General features: G+C 37.2%; 1 protein-coding gene across 7 annotated transcripts in view; it reads right to left on the bottom strand.

Moving 5' to 3' along the window:
- Positions 1 to 25,906, bottom strand: part of LOC129731847 (probable G-protein coupled receptor 158) — a 138,923-nt gene extending 113,017 nt beyond the window's left edge. For 5 of the 7 annotated variants that reach the window (XM_055692194.1, XM_055692193.1, XM_055692192.1 and 2 more), the window contains exon 1: positions 24,952 to 25,906. The gene's annotated coding sequence lies outside the window, so the exon portion shown is untranslated. The remainder of the gene's footprint in view (positions 1 to 24,951) is intronic. The other 2 variants (XM_055692190.1, XM_055692191.1) reach the window with 2 other exon arrangements.
- Between the last annotated feature and the right edge of the window lie 270 nt (positions 25,907 to 26,176).

A 26,176-nucleotide genomic window follows, 5' to 3' on the forward strand; every position in this document is an offset into this window, starting at 1 on the left:
TAGGAAATTTTCCTGGAAAAAACTCTTCTGAAGACCGTAAGGCGCTACGATGCTTGTAGAAACAGCTATTCACCCCAAACTGATTGAATGTCTGACGAACGGCTCACCATTGAAATTTTCCAGCAACACTGCTACAGCATGCTGCTATTGCAAACTTGCTTAAGTATTAGAAATAATTTCGCGTGAAATTAATTTTCAAAGTGTAATTTTTGCTCATAGTATCTTCGGGGAAGCCTCCAAGATAAATTTAAGCGATATCATTTCTCATCACATGGTTGAATTTGCAACAGCAACATGCTGCAGCAGTATTGCTAGTAAAATTCAATGGTGAGTACGTTCATCAGATATTCAATCAGTCTGGTGTGAATTTCTTTTTTCACAAGCAAGGTAGCGCCTTGCAGTCTTGAGAAGAGTTTTTTGCAGGAAGATTTCCTATAAATATCATGTGTTGATATATTTTTAGGAGCCAACTGGACATCTGTATAGAAAAAGTTTAAAAAAAAGTGGATTTTCCCATATAAAATCGTATGGAAGCTTTAAAAATCGGGCGCAAATCGGGCGATCTGAAAAGTTACACAGTTGTTATGGGACCCATAAGGAACACTAAAAGTGCATGGGAGCGTAAAAATAACACCATCGCTTTTTTCCCATATAACCGTGTCCCAGTCTATGCACACACTTGTCTACTCTCCTCGTGTGTACCTACTTCCCAACTCGCGAGAACGACTAGCCGAAGACAATTGTTTCAGGATGCTTTGCGATGGTTGCAGAGGGTCAAAATATGATAGGGTATCGGACTACTCCGGCAGCCGTTTGTTTCGGCTGGTTTTGCATTAGACTGCTGTAAAAATACTTACCGTAGCAGTCCGATACTCTACACGTTACCCCACTGTCGGCTGTTGGTGCATGAAGCAAAACCGGGAAGAAAGCATTTTCGTTTTCGGGCACAGTTTTTCAAACACTCGTCCTAGTCGAGCATTTTTAGTCGAGTACTCCTACTCGCAAGCATGAACTCGCGTACTCTTTTAGTAGCCTGAGGCTGAGTAGCCATACAAATGGAATGGTGTGTGTCGGTGCGCGCTTGTTGATACTCTGCGGAATGCATGAAGAATAAAGAGTATCTCGAAAGCGTGTGTGCGACTTGAGAAGCGTAGCATATGTCTCGTTCTCGAACAGGAAGGAGGAGAAATGTTTTGCTTCTCGCTCGCTTTGCAACGCTGTTTTAAACTGGTTTTTCTGATTTTACAAATTTTTATTATGTTGTTTGTTTTATCATTCATCATAATTTTCATCATTTCTATCAATTTGATAATTTTTATTTTTTTTGTCTTCTGATCATAAATATGATTTTATAATATTTATAATTTGTATCGCTTCTACAATTTTTATTTATTAATGATATTTATCATTGAATTTTTATTATTATTTATGTACACTGGATTCTCTTTTTACGCGATTATTGCGAGCGCGCAAAAACAGAATCACGTAAAAAAATCACATATTTTGAACAAATCGCGTTGAAAAACGCGTGATTTGGAGCAAATCGTGTAAAAAAAGATCGCGTCGTTACTAAATCTTTCGCTATGTGGTAAGTGTATGTATATTTGTGTATGTATGTGCGTGTGTTACATCTTAGCTCATAAACAATATTTCCCATGTCATATATCGCGTAATTTCAAGAAAACCGCGTAAAAAAAATCGCGCAACTTCGAGAAAATCGCGTAAAAAAAATCGTGTGAATCAAAATCACCTAAAAAAAGTTGCGTAAAAACAGAATTCAGTGTATATCATTTTGATGATATTTATTATTGAAAAATTAATTATTTTAATCATAATTTGTACAATTTTTATCGCTTATTTTTCTGCCAATTTCGCTCTTTTCATTGGTGTCGTCATTTTAATTTTTGTTATTTTTGTCAATTTGTCGTTTATGCCTTTTGTATCATTTTTATACCACTTTTGTTTTTTTTTGTGTTGTTGTTATTTTTGCCGTTTTCTGTATTCACGTCACATGAGCAATTTTTGTCATTTTTTTCCGTGTTGGGTATTTTCGTCAGTGCGACCAATTTTTTGATATGATTTTTGATTATGATTTTTTGATTTTTGACATTGTAATATCTATCACTTTTTTCTCATTTTTGTACCTTTTAATGCCATTTTAGTTTTTTTTGCCATTTTTTCCTTTTTTGTGTTGTTGCCTGTTGTATTTTTTATTTGTATTGTTTTTTTTTTCTTTTTTTATTATTGCCATTTACGTAATTTTTGACATTTTTATATTTTGCTCATATATATAATTTGGTTCTTTTTTTTATTCTCGCTTGTTTTCCGTCGGTCTAGTTCCGCCACTGTTGTTGTGACAATCAACGATGTCCGGGGGGCGACTCCACCCAGGACCCTAACTCACGACTCGTTGATTAACGGACATATATGTATTTCATTTTTGTCATTTTGGTTTGTTGGTCTCTTCAGCAATTATTGACAATTCTAGCATTTTTGTCATTCTGACAGCAACTTCGTGGTAACTTTGTCATTTTGTTTTAATTCAATCATACATATTTGTCACGATTGTCCTTTTTATCATTAATGTCATTTTTTATGTTATTGTGTATTATTTGTATTGTTTCTGATGTCATTTCAGATACATATTTTCATAAATTTCAATTCTTTTTATCATTTTTGTTATTTAATTTATTTTTATCGTTATTGCCTATTCAATCTTTTTTGTCATATTTTGTTATTTTTATCATTTTTTTTTCATTTGATCAAATTTTTTTCAATATTGATATCATTTACGTTGTTATTGGTATTTTTGTTTTTCATTTGTGTTATTTTAGTCATTTTTTGTTTTTTATGTCTTTTTGTTTAAAATATAATTATTATTTATGACATTTTTGTATTTTCCTACGTTTTTGTTGATTCTATCTTCTTATGTCATTTTTCTGTAGTCCTTTTTCTCATTTTCTTTTTTTCACCTCTTCTAGCAGTTTTGTAATATGTTTGTTATTTTTGAAATTTTGTTCATACCCGACATGTTTTTTACTTAGTCGTATTTGTCAATAATGCCGCTTTCGACATTTACGTCACTCTTGGCATTTATGTCATTTTGTTATATTTTTCATATAAGTCCATTTTAAATTTCTTGTCTTTTTAACGACATATATTATTTTTGTTATTACTTTTTTATTGTCATTTTTATTATTCCTTGATTTTTTTGTCTCTTCTGATATACTGGGCATTTTTTTCGTTGCCCGCATTATTGCTGGTTTTCTAATCTGTCAATAATGTCGTATTTGTCATTTTAATCATTTTCGCAATTTTTGTCATTCTCGACAACTTCTTCATTTCGTTGTATATTGCGAAACAGTTTTCTTCTTGTCTTTTTTATTATATATGTAATTTTTATCCGTTTTGTTATTTTTTTCCATTACGTGGCATTTATAATGACATTCCTGCCATTCCTGCGATTTTTGCCTTTTAAATGTTTTGTTTGTAATTTTTATCATTTTTTTATTATTATCATTTAAGTCATTTTTGACATTTTATTATTTTTGTTATATTTGTGTTACAACTATGTCCTTTTCATCGCTTATTTTATTGTTTTTTGTCATTTTGATTCTTTGGTCTCCTTAGCAATCATCACTATTTTTATCATTCTTGTCATTTCTGCCGGCATTTTTATTTACGTCATTCGTGGTAATGTGGTTCGATTATCCGAAAAATAAAAAATATTTTCATTCCGGATAATCGAGTTTTCCGAATAATCGAATCACAAAAAAATATATTCGAATTTGCGATTAACGAACATAAAATAAATATTTCCTTTTTTTTCTACTTGTATTGTTTATTTTTATATATTGTATATATTTACTTGTACTCTAAAGCGAAAAGAGGTAAAATCTTTAAAAGAAAAAGAAAATAAATTGGACATTGATTACTTTCACTTAATTTAAACATGTCCCAAATATGCTGGAAGTACTATAAGTGGTAAAAAATATGCCAGAAAGAATGGTAAAGCTAACCCGATCAGAAGAGCATAACTAAAAAATTACAAAATTCAATCACGGTGAGATACAAATAACATATTTTGATACAATTTTGTATTTTCCCATATAATTTTGATAACAAAATTGAATCTGAATGAGTTATTATAACAAAACGTGAAATGAAGTGGTTCTGAGACAAGTCTAACAAATTTTTTGTTTTTATCAAAACCTGTTGTTTCTAACAATGTTTGTTATTATATTGCTCTATATATTATCTTATTTTGTCTGAAAGCTGATATATTAGTAGCAAATTTTGATATGTGTTTGGTACTTTGGTCAAATCATTTCTGTTATAATTTCTGTTATTTTAACATCTAACGGGGCCAAATTGAATACACAGCCTGTAAGGTTTTTCCCGTAACAAACTAACAACTTCTGTTACATTTTTGTTTTTTCTTTCTGATTGGGAAGATATCGGAATCAAAATTAAAAACGTACACAAAAAAATGAAATTCCTGATAATCGAGTTTAAAATTCGGATAATCGTGTCTGATCTGTATGCAGTGTGTTATTTTTTTTTCTTCATCTATAGTTTATTTGACACGGCACAAATACAATTCAATGTTTAACGGCGCCAATTATATCTGGTAGCTTACTTTCTAAAGTATCTTATGCAGTGTGTTAGGAAGCTAACTTAAAATCCTTTAAGGGGTGATAGAGGACCTTATTTGATGAAAAAAATCCTTCTATGCATATGGTCAAAATTTAACTACTGCAGCAGAGTTATTCACTTTTTTGACTTTTTTGTTATGTTGACCTTCAACGAGGTCTACACAAGTAGTATGATAGCTAGCGCAATTCTGTTGGTTTCGTAGGAAAGCTGAGAAAGCTTTTATCACTTAAGCTCTTTTTTGTCAGTTATGCCACTTTTGACATTTATGTCATTTTTTTATGTTTCTCATATAAGTTGTCTTTTTTATTATATATGTATGTCTTTTTTGTTATTTCTATTTTTTTCTGTGTCTTTTTTATTATTTTTTGACACTGATAGTGTACAGATAGCAAAGCAAACAATAAACTAACGCTGAAAGAGAACGCTAAAACCAAATTGAACCGTACGGACTCGATTTTTCGCCCAGCAACAAATATACAGTTAAGACAGACATAGTGAAAACAAAATAATAATCAATTATAGAAGGAAAAAATATTAGGACAAATGATTACTACATGCATACAAACGATATAGCCTCTAATCCTTGAGAAAGATGCAATAAATCATCGAATCGTCGGATAGTTGAAGCGAAACATCGTTTAGCTGCTCTAAATAGACTGAATAGCCGAAAATCTTCCCCCCGAGTTGAACGTCACAGTCGATAAGCATCCACATAAGGTATATATTTTACTAAAAAATCTCCCAATCTTTCAAAAAATGATAAACATTCTAAAAATACCCAAAGTCAGTCAACTCGAAGCAACACCATTACTGATTCAGTAATATTCAAACAATAAATCGAGCTCTTGGAGGTGCCTCGAAAGCAATGAAGCGTCAAATTATTATTGACAGTTTCGGGATGTTCAGTCTGTGCTCCAGACACACGAAGCAATTATCATCTGTTCGTATGGGCGGGTTTAAAACCCATCTGCACCCCGACACCCAAGCTACGGGGTTCCAACGAGGCATCGAAAATAATACAATTTGCCAGATTTCAAATCGCATCATGCATGCTCCATTTGCTGTATCATTCGATAACAATCTGCTCGCCTCTATTATGACCCGTTTTATACTAATTTGCAGCTATTTCAAGTTTGCAACAGGAGCGGCTACTGACGCGTTTCTGATCGAGTGAATGAGAAATCGTTCGTTTTAACTGGAAGCTTGTTTAGTACTGCCTTTTCCTGCCTAATCTTAAATTTATGGTACTTGGCTTCATGATGATCAAGGACTTAAGTACACTAAGGTCTAAGGTTTTTTTTACGCGGATTCCGGAATTTACGCGGTTTTTTTTACGTGGCACGTATCCCCCGCGTAAAAAGCGACTTTAGTGTATAGCATATTTCAAAGTTAATGGTTACACATAACGTTCGCTTTAAGTGACTTGATATTTAATTCAGAAGACCTGAAAACAGAAAAAATAGATGACCTCTATACATAAAATTACGGCATTTTTAATTGCTCGGTATGCAACACACCTGCATCGCGTACCATAGCTTATGTGCAAAACCATTTAATTATACGGGGATACGTTTCAATCAGCATCAAGAGAGCATTCCCATTCCGGAAGGGTACTTTTTCCGGGTGCAACAGCAAAATGATGGCATTACAAAGAATCAAAATTACGTGCGAAACACGCTTAATGACTTTTATCGATAGTCAGCCAGGCAGGCAACCGGCGGCGACCCAATTTCGTTCGCTTTCCACTCACTTTACGAAGTTTTACATAACGAGCGTCAGGTCCGATGAAGCGTGAGGGTGACATTGTTGAGAATGACTTTCCTATCCTCACTCGACCTTTCTGCCGTTTTCTTCTGCACTCTATTCATCCGTTCTGCCGCGAAGTGGAGCAAGGCAGGTGTGTATAATAATAGTAGGTACCTACATATCTGAAAAAGAGGATGCTCCGCGCGGATACAGCAGATAAACCGTACAGCAATATTGAAAATTTGCTTTTAATGACGACCAATGTTGGCACTCAATACGAGCTACAAAAGCTGGAACGTGACCTGCAGGCTTAGCAGTCGATAATTTTAGGTCCTACGAGTTAATCAGTTTCGGAACGAGAATGGAATTGAATGTGCTCTATCGGAGCATAAGAGAAGAAAGTGGGATTTTAAACTGCAGCAAGAGAGGGAGACGTTTATTTTTTGTTTCAAGAAGAGTTGTTTCTTTTAGCATATTGTTACAAATTGTTCTCTTATTTTAAATGCAGATCGATCCATTTTCTATCCGATCTTAATCATACTAAAAATTTTCTTTGTAAACTTCTAAAACGCAATGCAAGTCGAGTTCTCCAACGATGAATGAAAGAATCTTGGAAGATTCAACATCCTGAAAATTTGCTGGAAAAAATGTATGCATGAATTTAAACTAGAAACTCGCAATCCAGCTTTCAACATTTACTTTACTTGTCGAAACCCCCCGGTGTTAGTTGTTGGATAAATCGAACAAATATTTATATTTCACAGAACGTCACCGCCGGCCGGAGCCGAAGCTTGGAACCTCGCGTAAAGTGATTAAAGTTTGCGTTCGGCCGTAAACACTATTTGCGATAGCGATTATCAGCGAGTTTATACTGTGTGCAAACAAACGTCTCCTCTGTAAGCTCGCTGGGGCCAAATCGATTAGACGGAAACGTCTAGTAAAAAGGATAACAAACAGTGTTTCTGCGCAGTACGTCTTGAACTGTCTTACAGATCAGACGTTTTTTCGGTTGCTTGTGGACTGGTCTTTGACTGCCTATAGCTTCAAAGTTTGTGTTTTGTCAGTGTGTCTTTTAAAGACTACCTGAAAGTTATTTCCCATCAGTCTTTCTCAAGACTACCTACTTTTGAATTTAACATTTGTTTTAACTTTTTTCGTATCACCTGAAATGGCTGGACGGAAAAAGAAACCTCGCATCGCTGCGGGGAGGAAAAGAGAGGCATCTCTTTCTGACACTTCGAGTGTCTGTAGTGACAATCCTTTTGATATTTTGCCTGAGCAAGAAGCTGGTGAAATGGAAGTTACCAATAATGAAACTATACAAAATATAAAATCTTTAAAAAAGGAGAAAGTTCCACCTATTGTGGTAACTATTTCTTCTGAATTTAATATATTCAAAAAGGAACTTTCAACGTTTGTTTCTGACGTTAAAGTTACCTATCAAATTGGCCGTAGAGGTGAATGCCGCTTATTAGCCGACTCAGTAAAGGGTCGTGATCGTCTTGTTCAGTATTTAACTGACAATATGTACAAATTTTTTACATATGACACCAAGAACGCCAAGCCGTTCAAGGTTGTCTTGAAAGGTCTCACCAACGATCAAACCGTTGATGAGATCAAACTTACTTTAACAGAATTACTTGGCATAGCCCCTACCCAAGTAATTCTAATGAAACAAAAATCACGAGGCGAAAACAGTCAGAGAACTGGAATTTTTCTTGTTAATTATTTAATTCATTTTAACCGCTATGAGGTTAACAACTTAAAATTTTTTGAATAAGCACATGCTTTGTATAATGTGCGTGTAAAGTGGGAAATTTATAGGAAGTATGGCGGAGGTGAAAAGCATATCACCCAATGCCGTACTTGCCAACGTTATGGCCATGGTTCCAAATTCTGTAACATGGACCAAAAATGTCTTAATTATGGAGACTCTTCTCACGAAAAGGACACATGTCCTGTGAAAGAGAGTAAAAATTTTCGCTGTGCGAATTGTAACGGCAACCATATGTCAAATTTTTATCAATGCCCAGTCCGTTAAGCAATTGTTAAGGCAAGGCAAGGTAAACAAAATTCAATTTCTCAATCAAAACCAACTTCAAAACAAAATTCTCCAAGCGTACCAGTGACGCATAGTTTACCTACTCCTTTGCATACCCGTTTAACTTATGCACAGGTTACAGGTAGTTCGAACATTATACCGCCTAGTGTTGGTAGTTCGAAAATGACCGTTAATATGGGTAAGCAAAACACGCTAGAGAATAATTGTACACCTATTACTCCAGCTAATGTTGCTGCCGAAAATATTTTTTCTAATGTCAACTGCCTGGGGCCTATTACGGCAGGTAAACTTTCTTTTTTGCAACAGGCAATGTTCGATCTTATGAACGCCATGTTGCAGGCAAAATCAATGTTTGAAGCCATTCAAATAGGCACAAATTTTACTATTAAAATTGTTTCTAATTTAAAATTTAGCAATGATTTTAAATAAAATAATTAAAATATTAAATTGGAATGCTCGCTCATTGAAGGCCAATGAGAATGAGCTTTTTAATTTTTTAACAGTAAATAATGTGCATATTGCAATTATTACTGAAACATTTTTGAAACCTAACATAAAATTAAAATATGATCCCAATTACGTGGTTCATAGATATGATAGGATTCAGGGTTCCGGCGGTGGAGTTGCAATTGTTATTCATCGCCGAATCAAACATCGTGCTCTTCCCCATCTACAGACGAAAGTTATTGAAACTTTGGAAATTGAAGTTCAAACTGAACTTGGGATTTTATTTATTGCCGCAGCATATTTACCATTTCAATGCACACGCGAGCTCAAAAATTATTTTAAAGGTGATTTACAAAAACTCACCAGAAATCGTTCGAAATTTTTCATAATCGGCGATTTTAACGCTAAACATCGTTCATGGAATAATTCTCAAAGTAATTTCAATGGCAAAATTTTATTCAATGATTGTTCTTCAGGATACTATTCTTTTTTGTCTCCGAATAGTCCTACATGCTTCTCTTCTGTAAGAAACCCTTCAACAATTGATTTGGTGCTAACAGATCAAAGTCATGTATGTAGTGATTTGATCACACATGCTGACTTTGATTCTGACCATCTTCCAATAACTTTTTCTTTATCTCATGAATCAGTTTTAAACCCTATGAGCTCTGTTTTTAATTATAACAAGGCTAATTGGGAAAGATATAAAACTCATATTGAGAGAAATTTCAATAATGAGCTTGATTTGCAAAACGAAGTGAATATTGATTCCGCTTTGGAAGCATTAAAATGTGCAATTGTTGATGCCAGGAATTATTCTGTTCCAAAGGCTCAAGTGAAATTTGATTCATCAATAATTGACGAAAATCTTCAACTTCTAATTCGTTTGAAAAATGTCCGCAGACGTCAATATCAACGTTCTCGTGACCCTGTTTTTAAAACTATTTATAAAAATTTACAGAAAGAGATTTAACATAGATTTACTCTTCTGAGAAATCAAAATTTTGAGACTAAAGTTGAAAAATTGAAACCATATTCAAAACCATTTTGGAAGCTGTCGAAGATTCTTAAGAAACCTTCAAAGCCTATTCCAGTTTTAAAAGATGGTGAACGTTTTCTTGTATCCAATGAACAAAAGGCTCAAAGACTTGCTCAGCAGTTTGAGAGTGTTCATAACTCAAATTTGAATTTTGTGAGTCCAATTGAAAATGAAGTCACACGTCAATTTGATTTAATTTCTTCCCAGAATTTTTTACCTGCAGAAATAATTGAAACTAACTTGAATGAGATTAAATCAATTATTAAATATTTTAAAAACATGAAAGCACCTGGTGACGATGGAATCTTTAATATACTAATCAAACATCTCCCTGAGAGCACAATGGAATTTTTAGTGAAAATTTTCAATTGCTGCTTCAAAATTGCTTATTTTCCCAAATTATGGAAAAATGCAAAAATTACTCCCATTTTAAAACCGGATAAAAACCCAGCTGAAGTTTCAAGTTATCGACCAATCAGTTTGCTTTCTTCAATGAGTAAACTGTTTGAGAGAATTATTCTTAACAGAATGATGTCACACATCAACGAAAATTCAATTTTTGCAAATGAACAGTTTGGATTTCGCCATGGGCATTCCACAACTCATCAATTGCTCAGAGTTACTAATATGATACGAGCTAACAAATCTGAAGGTTATTCCACTGGAGCTGCTCTTTTAGACATAGAAAAAGCATTCGACAGTGTTTGGCATAAAGGTTTGATTGCGAAATTGCAAACTTTTAATTTTCCAATTTTCCTAATCAAAATTTTAAAAAAATTATCTTACTGATCGAACTCTGCAGGTTGTCTATCAGAATTCAAAATCTGATAGATTTCCAGTCAGAGCAGGTGTACCTCAAGGTTCAGTCTTGGGTCCAGTCCTGTACAACATATTCACTTCAGATCTTCCTGATTTGCCTCCAGGATGCACAAAGTCATTGTTCTGCGATGACACAAGCATTTCCGTAAAAGGAAAAAGACTTCGTGTCATATGCAGTCGATTGCAGAAAAGTTTAGATATTTTTTCTTCCTACTTGCAAAAGTGGAAAATCTCTCCCAATGCTTCTAAAACTCAAATGATAATTTTTCCGCATAAGCCTAGGGCTTCTTTCCTCAAGCCAAACAATAATCACGTTGTCAAGATGAATGGGGTTATTTTAAGTTGGTCCGACAAGGTTAAGTACTTGGGACTAATTTATGATAAAAAACTTATTTTCAAAGAGCACATTGAGAGTATACAAGCCAAGTGCATCAAATATACGAGATGTTTATATCCTCTCATTAACAGGAATTCTAAACTTTGTTTAAAGAACAAACTTTTGATTTACAAACAAATTTTTAGACCAGCAATGCTTTATGCTGTACCGATCTGGTCAAGTTGCTGTTCAACAAGAAAGAAAACGCTCCAAAGGATTCAGAATAAAATTCTGAAAATGATTTTGAAGCGTCCTCCTTGGTTTGGTACACTCGAATTACATAGACTTACTGGTGTTGAACCATTAGAAGCTATGTCAAATAAAATTATTAACAATTTTCGACAAAAATCGTTGCAATCCTTAATTGCTACGATAAGCTCTCTTTATAGCCAATAAGTTAGCAATTAAGTTAGTTGTAAGTTTACTTCCCCTTTTCTGACAAGTAGGTTTAAATCCCTACGAATGATAAGTCCTAATTGCGAAAGCAAACAAATCCTAACAATTAAAATTACAAATTTCTAACAGTGTTGAGAAGTCACCATTTGTGATTGGACACACATACTCATTATTTACTAATATTTATCATAAATACTTAAGCTACTAACAAATCCCCCCTTAAAAAAAAAAAAAAAAAAAAAAAACAGTGTTTCTGCCACCAAGTAATCCGCTAGGGTTCCCTCCTTGTCACTGGTTCGACTCGAGTCTGCCGCAGCAAAGGAACCGAATTCGAATACAGGCAGCAAGCAGCCTGCATGTTTACCGGTTGGTTGCATGGCCAGGCAGCAATCCTAAATATCGATCGCCTTACCCAACCCAACCGCTGTTTCGGCCGTGTGGGTGGACTGTCGAACCACCCTTTGGCTGGATTTACAACCTTGCTTCCACAACCAGGAAAGCAATATCTGTGCGAGTCTCCGCTATTGCGCATTCTAGTGGCGAATATTGTGTACAGTAGTTCAAACTCGTATAATGAATGTGCTTGCTCGCTGGGGATTCTCTGGAGCGCTCGTGTGAAGGTGCTCCAATCGAAATGCTTTATCTACTACTCTCTGCGGTGCCATTCTTTAAGTGCTATTCATAATTCATTACAACTTACGTTAATGACGATGAGCTGATGAGAGAATTGGGATTCGGTGATTGAATAAAGTTTAGTGGAAGGGATTTTAATTGGGTTGTTAGTTTCGCTTTAGTTAATTCTTAACAGGTACGTGTGTGTGATAAAGTCCCCACAGTGTCAATTTTCAGTAGATTCGTGTAGTTTCTGATTAGGCCAGGCAATATATGATCTTGTGGGTTGTTTACTCAAGCCAACGTCTACAAACCAACCCATACCCGTATGAAGGATTTTTGTTTGGGTACGGGACTCACCGAAATTCATGGATCTTCGCAATAAGTGGCTAAATGCACACAAAAGGTTCCATTTTTCATATCAACTTCCGAAAAACACCCAAGCAGTTTGGGTAACCGGCAATAAACCATTTGTGAAGCATTCAATTCGAATTGGTAAACAAATAGTCTTGAATTACCTTCTAAATATATGAAAACATAAGACTGGTCAGCAAAAGCGAAAATATAGTTTTCCAGTTGCCCTAAAATTCAAAAAACTTAGTCTCGAGGTCGTGGGTTCGAATCTTAGTTGAACCAGGCTATCCGATGTCAAAAAGGACATAAGCGCATGGGTTTATTCTCAGGCTCCCCACCAGTTACCCTTCCTTCACGCTGAAATCTACAATACCTTTGCGTGACTTCCTCTTAACAAAAAATAAGTCCCTCTTATCAATAAAAATGGCCAGAAGGACGCACGACGAAACTTCTCCAGGGAATTATAATTGGTGATATTTGGCAAGAGGAACAAGTATCGGTATAGTAGAACAGTAAGCGTGTAAGGAAGTGTATCACATTGCATACAAGCACAGATGAACAATAATAATAAGCATGCCACTTCTCAATAGCGATACTGCTATTAACAGAAGTGCGGGATACAGCAGACACCCGGGCATATCTCACAATAGATCTACGATTCTGGTCGCAGTGGGGAAGTCCATACAGAAAAAAATAGTCTCGATGCTGGCCTAACAAGCCAGTCGTCGTAGGTTCGAGTCTCGGCTCGGGAGAGACTGTTAGTGTCAATAGAATCGTAGCGCTAGCCCCGCAATTGTCCTGTACATCCAACTGTCTGTGTATAATAAACAGAAGATCACGTTTCGAATCGGAATGTAGCACCAAGGCTTTGCTTTTTTGCCGTGAGAAGATTATAGCTTTTTAAATATTCCTGTGAATTTCGGTGCATCTATTATATGCAGAAGTGCGTCGAAAAGCAGCAGAGTAATTGCTCGTCGGGTTCGTCGCTTCTACGTTGGCTTATAGGAAAACTCAATGAGGTCCCTGAAAAAGTAATCTCTGCTTTTACGAAACGAATTTGCTTGTCCTTGTAGCCGTAGCCAACGTTACGGCATGAGAGTTCTCCAATACTAACACAAAAACTAGATCCTTGTGGCATTAGGGAAACTGCAATCACTTCTTATTCACTATTACCCGAGTAAAAGAATTTAATACGTCACATATCATGGAGAAACAGCTCCAGTATGGCTATAATAAGTATGCTTCTAACCAGTACTAACTGGAGTTTCACAGGGTAGTAACATTGGTTTTTTGCTTTTCCTTCTCTATATCAACGGTATCTGTAAAATCTACTTAGCAAAAACTCAAAGATTATGATTGCAACATTTTTATATATTAAGTCATTCCCCTGAAAAACTCATAGAAGGTTAAATACATAATTTTCCGATCGCCAAGAAAAGTCTTTTCGCTGGTACCAATATTAGTTTGACTGCTTACATCAACTAGTTGAATCCTATAAACATCAAAGGAATTCTATTCGACTTCACATTATCTTGTTTGTTTGATTGTTTTTTTAGTAAAATGAATGTTAGTAAGATCTCTTCCGTGTGCGGATTACTGAAACATGTTAGTTGTATTCTTCCCCTGAACACTTTACACTTTGTAACCATTTACTATAAAGATATTTGACCATTGGATGTTTCAGAGACTGTAAATCAAAATTGGAGAAAACTCAGACCTTTCAAAACCTCGAAATTATTTATGAATTACCCATGTTTTATCTATTGGTCTACAAAATATGACCAATGCTTGGCCTGTGTGAAGAACAACCTTTGATTACGATTCAACATGCCATCGCGGATTAACAACACCAATCGAATCAATCATCTCAAAATGGGATATTAGAAAAGCAAAGTTTAACAGTTCTGGGTCCTATCATCGGAAACGCTTCAGAAGTTTTGGGTTCGAACCCCACTTTCTAAACTGTTTTATTTCCAGTTAATTTATTTTTCTATCGTCAACCCAACACTAAATAGAAGCACATATATTCAATTTACTTTTGGGTCAGAATTCGTGAAACGGATCACTATAAATCGCGATGTCTATTTTTTTCAAATAAGTATTAAAAACTTCAAGAGTTTCACTCGGAAAGTTGATTTTCCAATTTTTATTGAATTTAAGTGAGTTTTCAAGTAGTTATTGTCATTTGAAATTTAGGTCAAAATAGTTTTTAAACAGACAGGCTTTAAAAGTATTGCATCGAATTCGAAAATCTAGGTTCTGGGGCACTGAAAAATCTAAAAAAAAATCACAAGCAATTCTGACGAAATTTCGAAACTACCCTGAAAATTTCGCGGTGGTGTTATTTTTTGATCAAAAGATATGGGCCTTCAAAGTTGGTGCCGCAACGCATTTTCAAGCGAGAAATGTTCCTAAACCCAGTTTTCTTCAATTCTCATACCGAAAAGTGCACCATAATGTCTAGAAGTAATAACACGGGCGATCTTACCCTGCTGATGCGTTCTGTACGGTTGTCCCCTAACTCAATTTTGCATTATTTTTTTAGTAAAATGTGTAGGTAGGCTTGCGAGTTGTTGCGGGCATAAAGTATACTGTCTTCATCATTAAGTTGGGTAACAGACTAAGCATAGTTTGACTGTTTTGCGACTAAAAATCATTTCTATTAAACTAATTTTACAAACCTTACAGAATTTTTGCATATAACTGAAACTGGGATTGTCAATAGTAGTACTGCTCACTCGCTTCTCGCTTGAAAATGCGTTTGGCACCAACTTTTAAAGCCCATATCTTTTGATCAAAAAATAACACCAACACGAAATTTTCAGGGTAGTTTCGAAATTTCGTCAGAATTACTTGTGATTTTTTTCAGTTTTTTCAGTGTCCCAGAACCTAGATTTTCGAATTCGAATTCATCATCAAATTCGATGCAATACTTTTAAAGCTATGTCTGTTTAAAAACAATTTTGACCTAAATTTCAAATGACAATAACAACTTGAAAACTTACTCAAATTCAATAAAAATTGGAAAATCAACTTCCCGAGTGAAACTCTTGAAGTTTATGATACTTAATTGAAAAAATTAGACATCGCGATTTTTAGTGATCCGTTTCACGAATTCTGACCCTTTTATGGCTACAGATCGTAGAGATCCTATGCCGAATCCAGAATACGTCTCTATTAAACTCGGTCTTTAGCTGCTCCTCTCCAGTCGCACCTTATCCGCTTATCCGTTGGCATCTTTTTCGACAGCACACATCAAACGCGGGGTCTGCCTTGAAGTCATCCATTCTCTAGTTTGCCACTGAGTATTAATAGCAGGATTCTACGCTCGAAAACCCCAAGTGCTCGCCGATCGGCTTCTTTCCCCGTCCACAATTCATGCCCGTTGTGCACCACCGGTAGGATCAGTGTCGTTTAGAGCGCAAATTTCGTGCAGACCTGTAGGCTGCAGAGCCTTAACTGGCTCTTCTGCACATCTACCCTTCGTATAATACCTCTCAAGGCGATATCGAACAGTTAGTGCGCGAGTCCATCACCTAGTTTCAAACCTTTCAACGTCATAAACGCATCCGAAGTTTCGCCCGCCGTCTCGACGCTTGATGTGAAACCATCAAGAGCCGCATGTATCAGCCTAATCAGTTTTGCTTGAAAACCATGTTGAAGCATAATCTACCACAACTCATTGCATTTCACTGAATCGTACGCCACCTTCAAGTCTCTAAACAAATTATTTATCTGCAAATTGTTTTGAAACTTGTCGAGGATCTGTCTGAAGGTGAACATCTGATCCGTTATAGACCGTCCTGCTCGATTTCACACTCCTCAGTTTCGATAGTTGCTGCAGTTGTGTCTATTTCCCAGCTTATGGATTGAGTTGGGAGTCATTCTAATCAGTTCGTAGGTAGTTTCTCCTCAGACCATACCCTCAGGATAATCTGGTGAATTGGATTATACAGCCGCTCGCTCCCGACATTGGAAAGTTTAGCCAGTAAGCGCTGTGGCTCTTAAGCTCTCTGCAAAGTTCTTTCACTTCACGTCCAAGGTTGGCGGATCTACAACTTGGCTATTTTTCCCAATTTCTCATCAGTTCCCCTTAACAACTCTTCTACCTTCCTCGCCTTTCTTTGATAATATCTGGATGCTCAGAATTGTTTTCCACATAGATCTAGAATGAAATACGCTGGACAGTCGAGCTCGGAACTTGCCTACCACGAGATAGTGACCTGTATTGAAGTATTATTGTATTGTGTATTGTTCCAGACTTGGCAAAGTACGTACTGCACTGAAAGCGGAGACAAAAAAGTAGTAATTGCTTCCTAGGTAACACGCGCTCGAGCTGGGTGCTTCGGTCGACGATTCGGCACGCAACAAATGAAGAACAGCACCACACAACGAATATCTCTTTGTTAGTGTCTTTTCTAAAGCTACATGGAGCTCACGATGTGACTCCGAGTCATTTTTTACTTGTTTCTTTTTGCTTTGTGCTGATATTCAGTAATGAACGTTAATTTCAACAAGAAATGATCCATAACAAGAAAAAGCAATTTTTTTACATCACGTTTTTTTGACACGGCACAATTCAAAATATATTTAACGGGGCCAGAAAACTCTTATTTCTAGGGTATTCCTCGCTGCCGGTTAAATTGTTATTGAAGATACCGAAGCCAGTGGACCCATCGAGAAGTGATCCGTCAGTGTAGAACAAATTGTCGCATTTGATGTTTCGATGTTTAAAAAATTTAGGAAAAAACCTAAGTTTTGTTCGCTGCCACAATTCGTCTCTTCACCTAGCGACTCACCTCGTTACCACACGTTAGGAGTGTGGAAAGATAAACATATTCATCAACCATTTCGAAAGTATCCTCATCGATCACCAAAGCAACACCAACAGCCGTAGAACTATCACGCTCTGCTTTTTGTATAGTACCTTCCAAGTTCAAGGGGCCATCGCCCAGTTTCAGACCTTCCAACGTCACTAATGCATCCGCAGTTCTGACGCTTGATGTGAAACCATCAAGAATCGCACGAATCAGCCTAATCAGTTTTGTTGAGATACCATGTTCAAGTATAATTTGTCACAACTAGCTGGATTTCACTGAATCGTACGCCTTCCTAAAGTCTAAAACAAATTATTTGACTGCAAGTTGTGTTTTCGAAACTTGTTGAGGATCTGTTGTAAACCGTCCCGCTCGAAAACCGCACTGGTGTTCACCAACAAACGCTTCCTATAACGGCCTCAGTGTATGGAACAGGATACGGAAGACAATTTTATATGCGGAATTAGGAATGTTATGCCTCAATAGTTACTACAGTCGAGTCTATGTTTTGCTTATAGATCGGGTATATGAGTCATTCCAATCAGTCCGTAGGTAGATTCTTCTTGGACCATACTCTCTGGTTGATCTGGTGAATTGCAATATACAGCCGCTCGCTCCCGACTCGGAAAGGTTTGACTTTGCTTTGCATCTCGGTGCGCTGTGGCGGTTTTGTAACTCTTCAGCTCTCTGCAGGCCTTTCCCATTTCGTCAAAGAATGGTGGATTCACAGCTTCAACTGGTTCAGCGATCCGCCAATAACTTTGATTCTGTACTCTGCAGTAACTCCTCCCGCAAATACCCTTTGGATGCTCAGGCGTATCGTCCTCTTCGTTCTCGATTTAAATACGTTGGACAGCCAGGCTTGAAACTTGCTTACAACGAGATAGTGATCTGAATCGACCTTTGGCTCTTAAAATGGTAGAAGGTTGTATCCAAAATACGACCGCATAACTGACGTAGAATACGCACACATCCTTACAAGCAACTTTGTTTGAGTTATATCTTGTATAGCTGTTTTTTGTGTGCCTGAAGGCCATTGAGTAGAAGTGCCACTGCGGCAGGAATAATTGATTGTCTTACAGGGCACTCGAACTCATTGATGGAGTTGAGATAGTCGGTTGTGTGCCCCAATTCACATGGTTGATGAAACCAGTGATCGTTTTGGGATTGGTGCTTCATACCTGGTATTGAGTTGAGAGATAACCTCCGAAGAAGTTGAACTCCGATGAAGCGAGAGCTCCGCAAAAGCAGAGCAAATGCCCTGAGCTTTCAGGTTCAGAGTTGCAGACGCAGCATTTGCCGGTTGGGACTCTGTCGATGTTCTTTAAATAATAGAAAGCTTGTATAGCTCCTATTAAACGAATTTCGGCTACACTACAACCTAATAAGCTGTTATATAACACAATTGCATATTAGGTTGGTATTAACAAATGGTTCGTTGTGAGTGTTTCATTAGCGAGCCATAAAGTCTACTATTATTTGTTCAAATCAATTAACTTTTCATTGAATAATCCGCAAGGATTGTGTTTGTGCAACTCAAAACTGTTGAACAACGCAACTGATGCAAATTTCTCAGCAGCCAAATTTGCCAACAAACATCACGAATCAACGCTCTTATATTAGGTATTGATGCGCTTCTTGGTTGGAATTTAAAAAATTGATTTTTTTTTTCTATTTTCATCCCGACTCGTTCGCACGAGAAGTTGATAAACTCAATCAAAAAAACTATCGCAGGCTGCATATTCATTAGTGTGCCTTATAGGTAGGTATTTACGATGCTTTTAATTGACTTTTTTAAGTGTGGCTAATGCCATTGATAGTAAACTCACGGTACTGTATAGTACTGAGATGTTAAAAACTCATTAACTGCTTCAATTGAAAGCAAGTTATTGTTTCTAAAAGGACGGTTGAGCTATGTAGCTGGGAATAAATGTGAACTAAAACCGACTTTAAAATATACACCCGAATCGCGCGAAAGTCAGTGGACGAATGAATGATTATGTGATGGAATTAACCCGTGCGATTGTCTTGAATACCTACGATAAGGACTAACGCGGCGGGACCACGCACATGGTATAATGGAAGAAAGTAAAAAAAGGTTGGGTTGCGTTATACTAACTCCACAAGGCCATTCTCAAGGCAACAAACACGTTCTTGAAGCAATATTGAATTTTCTTACCTTTAGTTTATGAAATATGCAGTTCTACATCTAATTCAAGCGATTAAAAAGTGACGCTATAATTGTTTCTCATTAAACGTCTTCTTATTTTAACTATCAAGCTAATTTAAATTATGTTTGATCATATTGTTTTTTCAAATCGTTGTTGTGTTTGAGTTGTTTAGTATGTGTATTACATTTCTAACAGCTAGATTAAAGCAACTACACAACTCGGATAAATCGTTTGATAAATAAGTTAAACAATGCCATTGGTGCGTCACAATATATAGACAATATAAGTACAGTACCTATAATTATAAAGACGAGGAAATGGTGGAGAAATTAAAACATTTTCGATCGTTACTTCTACCGTCTGCAGTCAAAATATTTGCACTAAGAAGAAAAGTGAGATTTCAACATTTTTATCATTGTCAGAAACGTTCTGGCGAATGGCAGAAAAATAACAACTACTTCATTAGCGTATGCTGCAATCAAATGAGCGTGGGTTGCAGCAAAAACCATACAAACATGAAATCGTCGCCTGCTGCGCTGCGACAAGTCTGTTTCGTCGATCCGGTTTTCAGTAAATAATCGTATTGTTACAGTGATCGAATAAATGAAAACTGAATTGTTGCATGCTAGCTTTTTAATGTGACTATTGACAGTTTCATTTCCGGTGGGCGTGCATTCGAAAAATGTGTCCACTGGTAATAACGTTATAAGTATTTGAAATCTTTCATTCTGCCGTCTCACTCTATTCTCGATATTTCGGAATGGCACCTTTGTAAAGTAAGACGTGTGCTATGTCAAAAAAAGCACATCGTCAAAAAAAAGTACATCGTTGAAAAGTGTCGGCCGTCGATTGCCGGCACGCTTCATTGGGATGTTACCAAATGCGTTTCCGAATGTTCCTATGAGCAAAACGGGTACTGTATCTGAAAATGGCCATTCCCTTGGCTCCAGTGGAGTTCACTATCCTCAAACCGTTGGACGGGATGAAAGAATTCATCCCGTCCCACACATGCGTTCATATCTCCAATGATCGTCATTTATGTTATGTTGTAAGCACTCTCCATACGTTTTCTCAAGGGAGTTCAACCTACAGGTCGTCGGTTGTAGCGTTTATCAGAGCGCACTCGTTGATAAGGCTGTATTTGACGAATCTTTCTTTGATGACCTTGATCTCCAATACGCATAGACGGTTATTATTGGGCCTCCACCTAATGACATTTGATTTCCTAGTCGCCGCCACTGCAGTTCATGGCTGCTACGTTCACATTTGCCTTCCGCAGCTCTTTGGTCAAGTCGGCTACGTATGCCGGTTCGAGCAGAGTCCTATCATTTCATGTGCCAAATTACCAATCGTTGTTCTTCTCCATTTGCCACGACGGGACTGCCGTCTGGGGTGTAGCTAATGAGACACAGCATTTAATACTTCAGTCGTCCGCTCTAGATCAGCCGCTGTTTGAGCCGCCCCTGATATGCAAAACAGACGCTCAGCCAAGCTGTCTTTGAGGGCATAATAGACTATACTGATTAACACAGGTTCTGCCTCACGTGAGACCGTGAATCGTAGAATTAAAGTTAACAGATGAATTTGCTGTTAAACGTTCACAGAATTTTGAAAAATATGAAATACTAATCGACAAGGCGGGAAAAAATGCCCTAGAGCTCAAACTGAAAAATATGATTATAGCTTTTCGACCATTCCTGTAAATTTGAAGCCCCTAGCTGGCTCGAAAGTGCGTCAAAAGGCCGTGGAGTAATTAGTGGTTGTGTTCGTTGCTTCTATGTTTTCATACGAAAAAAATTCATTCAAGTCTCTGAAGATCTTACGTACTTCTGAGCTTGCTAAGGGCACCAAAATTCACAGGAATGGTTTTTTTTCAGTTAGAGCTCGAGGGTAATTTTTTATTCGCGCAGTGTTATATTTTTCCAAAATGCAGTTAAGATTTTTCAGTCAATTTGTCTGCTAACTTCGATTCTACGATTTACGGTGCAGGAGCTGTCAGTTTTTGAAGTGGCTTTAGAAAATTTGACTAAAAATATTGGGGTTTTCCAGCAAAGTTGGCGATCCGAATTTGTTCCAATTTTATTCTTTCTCACAGCTCCCCAAATTCTGGATTATTTATAAATATTTATTAGGATTATGTACCGAAGGTGTTTTAAGTGTGTATTTTTATTAAAAAATTTTAATGTCAGACAAACATAGAAGTTATTAAGCGGTATTTAAATTTTTGAAATTGATTTTCAAATATCAATTGGTAGCTGCGTACTGATGAATGCAAGAAACATGTGGTCATTTCAAATGCAAGCAACTTTTTATATATTTTGAGTGCTTTGATATTTCACGAATTTCAGATTGAAATTGCTCCTATTTTTAAAGTATTAAAGTATCACTCTTTTCACTCCAGTTTATTAACGTGTTTATGTTCGCTTGAGGTATAATTGTTACCAATACTCCAATATGATTTCAAAGTGTTTGATTGTTGGCGCTCTTACTTCCTTCCAGTGAATCAGAAATTTTTTGTGACACAATTAAATATGAACTATATTAGGAACACTCAGGTTCATGATTCCTAGCGTCTTGATAAATTATTCTAATTTCGCGCGGAACTAGCACGGCTTCAACCTATTTTAACCTGAAAACGCTGTTTTAAATTTTGCAATGTTACTTGATTTTTTCTCAAATCACTCATCGATTTTTTTCTTTCTTCCACCCCTGGCAAAATTTGAGTTCCAAAACCACCCCCTTGCGCACGGCTATGAACCAACTATCTGCCACTTGTCAAAAGGGTTAGAGTCCCCCGCAGGATCTATTTTTGATCACGCATCAATGCGACAAGCTATCGTTCGCTCGCTCACTCTAAAATCCACCACGGTCTGAAGCGAGTCTATTTTCAATTCATTTAATTATTTCCAACATATTTCGTAATGAATTCTATTAAATTTCCATTATTCAACACGACCGGGGAAATCCATTCCTTGGCGTGTACCGTTCCGGTTCAGGATGCGATGCGCTCGGAAGACAGTCAGTGCCATGAGTAAGAGCAGGGCGTACGATACCAGTAAGGAACGTGTCGCTATGCGCTTCGGAAGATTTTTCTTCCGGGCGGGAAGTGGGGATCGCGGTGGTTCCATAACTTGTGGCATCGAAAGACGACGTGACGTGAGGAACTTTGTACAAATTCCCCACCGTTGCCACGAGTGTGTCGCCCTTACGGTTGCGGCCAGGAGGAACACCTCTATAGAATACGTCGCGCTTCCACTGCACAGCGAATGAATGATTCAACAGCGCTGCGCCCTGCCAGTCAACGAAAAATTAGGGGCGAAGGCACAAAATGTTAGCCTTTTCAGAGTATCCTCCGGTGGCACTGAGTGCCGTGTGGCAAAAACGGTGTCATCGTTGCACAGAAATGATTGGCGCTGGCTTGCACTTCCCGCGTGCCATTCAGTCTGACGGCTGCTGGCTGGACTAGACGTATAAAATGGTTGAATCAAACTGCTGTCAGCCATGAAAATACAGTTATAGGTAGTTAAACTTTCACCGCAGCTGGGTTGGTTTTACCGTTTTTTTTTGTCAAATCAAATTTTGACATGTGGGGATCGTTTGTTGTCGGGACGCAATTTCACGTTACAGCTACACAGTGCTTGTGCAACAGACCAATGTGTTGCCGCAAACGAAAAACATATTACTTCCAGTTACAAAGCGACAAGCAAGAAGGATCCAAATGTCCAGCGCAAAATATATTTCAACAACCGGATCGATAAGCCGTCACCGACACGAGAAAAGGCCATCGTTTTTTCTAGATTAGCATCTATTGTCTCTGGTTTGACATAGACAGCCGACAAGAGCGGGATACTTATTGGTTGCGTCAGAAAAAAATGAGAGAAAAGGCCGATAACTTTACCGTTTTTTTTTTTTTGATAATATGAATAGGACGGTTTTACGACTCGAGAGAAGACAAGAAAAGGTCTAATAACGGCAAAAAGGTGTGCAAGTATGTGCAAAAAAAAGATAGCGTTCCTCTGACTGCCATATTTACCGTTATAATCGAGCGATGTCACTCGCGAAGATAGCATCAGTGTTGTCAGTTCAGATGATTACTGCTTTAGCAGTGGGATATATTTTGATAGTAAGTAAAACTGAGTGAGTATGCAAATGATATTCTCTAATCACTATTAGAAATCTCTATTGATCGTAGAAATGCTAACATCGGCAAGGTCAATTCAGATGGTGTCAGTATATTCATTCAGTGTCACTGTCCTCAGCATAAAGTGAAAAATGAGCTACACATTCAGAAAAGTAAGAAAACTTTCGATTACGCAACGATCAGAAATTTCAATTTTATTATTAGTACTTAATAAACCTTCTTCACGTGTAGAATTTTCATATAAACTGTTTCAATGGAATTAAAAAATGTTTTACTAGGAGCAAGATACTGATGATGGAATAAAAACAACCAGGATACTATGAAAATAGAGTAATAACTTTTCTAAAAGATAAAAGTATTACCAAATATTAGATGTAAAAAACAATAAACAAATTCTTAAATCGACGTGCTTTGTAAACAAACAGGATTCTTACAACTGTTGGCTAGATGTAATAATAGACTGTACCGCTAATCGTAGTAAGCTTTGCTGACAACGAGTTGAAGAAAGTTTCCAGAGCAACAAAAAAAAATCAACTTTGTGTCACAGGCAGACTTGTTTAATTGATCAGATATGATGAGAATTTACCCTGAAAATGACCATTTGAATTAGCCGAAACGCCGTGTAGTCTTTAAAAGTGTCAATTTTAGTATCGAGAGCGTACCCTGATTATGATCTTATTGCCGATCACTATAATATTTCTTAAATAAAATTTTCACAACGTTATCTACCATTTTTTACCATTAAAATAAAAAACAATGGCTTCAATATCTTCTCTTATATGAAGCAACCTGCTACTATAGAATAGCTGGCGCCAAAAACACTTTTGCGAACGTCTCCCTAGTGGATATGTACTCCCATTCAACGTCGACATCCTTAAGCAGACTGCCATATTTCCGTCTTCCTGATTTGCCCCAGAATAAGAAGAGCGATATTTATCTATCCAGTTATCTACAAATGCTGTTATAGGCAAGGTGAAGTAGGTCACGTTTGCTGGCATGTTCCAATGTTGACACTAGATAATTAGTACAAAGAAAACGAGCTGAAACTAAAAATTCAGAGAGAAGTCAATAAAACGAAAGTTTCCTCGTCGCACAAGAACTAAAAATAACGTTTTTGTTGATTCTAGCAGTTCTTCGACGCGAGGAACGGTCTTGTTGCAACAAATATTTTATAAATTGAATAGCGGAATAAAATCGTTAGGAGTATATTTCGCTAACTGTAGATCTGATAGCAGCAAAAATATAGACTGTAATTTGTTTTCAGTCTATCTGTATGGAAAATAGATTAAATTGCCACACCACAGGAGCTTCGTACCTGATGTCGAAAAAGCTGCGGGGAATCCAAAACAAATTTGCCGGCTGAGTGAGTTGTACTTAACGGAACGTCTCGATAGATTCCTTGCTAAAATGATGTTTTCCAGTCGTGGCTCGTGTGTTTTTTTTATACTCATCACACAATGTTTTCCACTGGCACCAGGTTATTGGAAAAAAAATCGCTTCCTCAGAATTCCACTCAAACTAATCCACTTTATTCTTTTTGACACTTCTCACATCCGAATTTTTTCACTTCACGTGATTCAGGTATTCTTGCAGCGTAGGTTCATTGTGCCAGTCTTTTCTGAACCTTTCTCGGTATAACTTTTTCGCCTGCGATATTTTCCTAGCATCCACCGGTGTGTCAAACACAAAATCCATTCGATTAGACTAGGAAAAAATGAAACGAGTGAAAATTACATTGCCCGCTGTCTGCACATAATCCTATTGAGATTGAAAGCCTGATGGTCGATGGCTCTCGAGATGATTTTTCTCAATTTTGGCACTTCTTTTAGCGGAGAGTTTCCATCCGTGTATATGGCAGGCGGCGAAAATTATATCAATTTGGACATGTTGACAACCGGGGGTTTTCTCCCAATCTCACAGAACATCCACTTTGAACATAGCACGCAAAATGAGCCTACCCATACCGCACAAAGAAAAATAACTTACATAGACTTGATTAATGCACAAAATCAGATCCAGTATCTTCCTCTGGAGAGGAATACAAGTTGCTTCCCACTCAAAGATGATTCTCCTCCAAATTGATTAGACACTTAAAGTGACACTGGGGTCGAACCCTATCTGTTGTAATAGAACAGCAACTGATCAACAATACAAAAAAGAAACGAAATCGACTCAAAGCCAGTTGAGCAGATGAGATTTTTTTCGGCGAAAAACGGCGAACCACACTCGGTCCGACCAGTCCCGTAGGAAAACGCACCTCAACTGACAGACCAGTGCGCGCGATGCGAGAGTGAAAATTCTCGGTTCGGTCCCTTGGTCTGCAAAAATTTTCTTTTGCATCTGCTCCGATTTGCTCTCGCTGGCTGGACGGATTCAAGCATTACAATAAAGGGGAGCTCAAGAGTGGAGGCGGGCAGTGAGTGTGCACACGCTCCAACTTACTTCCGCTGCTAGTGTGGTGTACAACACCACGATTATCGGTGTGGTCGTTGTTATTCGACATGTGTGTGGCGTGCGAATTGCTGCTGCTCACCACCCAG

This window comes from Wyeomyia smithii, chromosome 3 (assembly GCF_029784165.1).
Source record: "Wyeomyia smithii strain HCP4-BCI-WySm-NY-G18 chromosome 3, ASM2978416v1, whole genome shotgun sequence".
In the NCBI taxonomy this organism is placed as follows: Eukaryota; Metazoa; Arthropoda; class Insecta; order Diptera; family Culicidae; genus Wyeomyia; species Wyeomyia smithii.